The sequence below is a fragment of the Meles meles genome, chromosome 3, assembly GCF_922984935.1.
Source record: "Meles meles chromosome 3, mMelMel3.1 paternal haplotype, whole genome shotgun sequence".
NCBI lineage: Eukaryota > Metazoa > Chordata > Mammalia > Carnivora > Mustelidae > Meles > Meles meles.
The window spans coordinates 106,307,671-106,308,768 of NC_060068.1; the positions used below are offsets into that span (position 1 = coordinate 106,307,671).

The window sequence follows — 1,098 nt, forward strand, 5'->3', positions numbered from 1 at the left end:
TTGTGATCTCTGTCTGTCAAATAAATAAATAAAATCTTAAAAAACACACACACACAATAGGGGCACCTGGGTGGTCCAGTGAGTTGAGCGTCTGACTCTTGGTTTCAGCTCAGGTCATGATCTCAGGGTCCTGGGATCCAGCACCATGTCAGTCTCCCCACTCATTATGGAATCTGCTTGTCCCTCCCCCTCCCTCTCTGCTCCTCCCTTCACTCTCTCTCTGTGTCTTTCTGTCTCTCAAATAAATAGAATCTCTAAAAAGTAATAGAAAAAGAAAATAAAAAACACAATAAAAAACTAAGTATCTATTAGAATGGCTAAAATGAAGTCTGTAGCTGTCTACAGCAGTATCAGTCATAAAAAGAAAAACCAAAAAAAAAAAAAAAAGAAAGAAAAAGAAAAACCAGAAGCACCTTAAACATTTAAAAACAGGGAAGTGGTTAAACAGGCCACAAAATAGTAAATACACTGCCATTAAAAATGATCACAAGCTTTGCGCAGTGGCAGTATCGTAGCCAATGAGGTTTATCCGAGGCGCAATTATTGCTAATTAAAAATGATCACAGGGGCGCCTGGGTGGCTCAGTGGGTTAAAGCCTCTGCCTTCAGCTCAGGTCATGATCCCAACATCCTGGGATCAAGCTGCAAGCTGCGCATCAGGAATCTCTGCTCAGCAGGGAGCCTGCTTCCCTTCCTCTCTCTGCCTGCCTCTCTGCCTACCTGTGATCTGTCAAATAAATAAATCTTTAAAAAAAAAAATGATCACAATAAGGGGCGCCTGGTTGGCTCAGTGGGTTGAGCGTCTGACTCTTGGTTTCAGCTCAGGTCATGATCTTGGGGTCATGGGATCCAGCTCTGCACTCAGAGTGAAGTCAGCCAGTCTCTCTCCCTCCCTCCTCGCACCCCCCACACGCACATTCTCTCTCTAAAATAAACAGATAAATAAAATGTGAAAAAAAATGCAATCATGATGAAGACTGTGAGCCAGCAGGAAATGCTTATGATTTGAAAATAAAGGGAAAGCTCTTCCTTCTCTTGTTTTCCCTTTACTTCTGGAATAATCCAGTCCCGAAGGTGAGGCAGAACAAGTTAGGCAACG

General features: G+C 42.9%; 1 pseudogene; it reads left to right on the top strand.

Annotated features, from left to right (window-relative positions):
- Positions 1-489: 489 nt before the first annotated feature.
- LOC123939446 lies at positions 490-680 on the top strand (annotated as a pseudogene).
- The last annotated feature ends 418 nt before the right edge of the window (positions 681-1,098 follow it).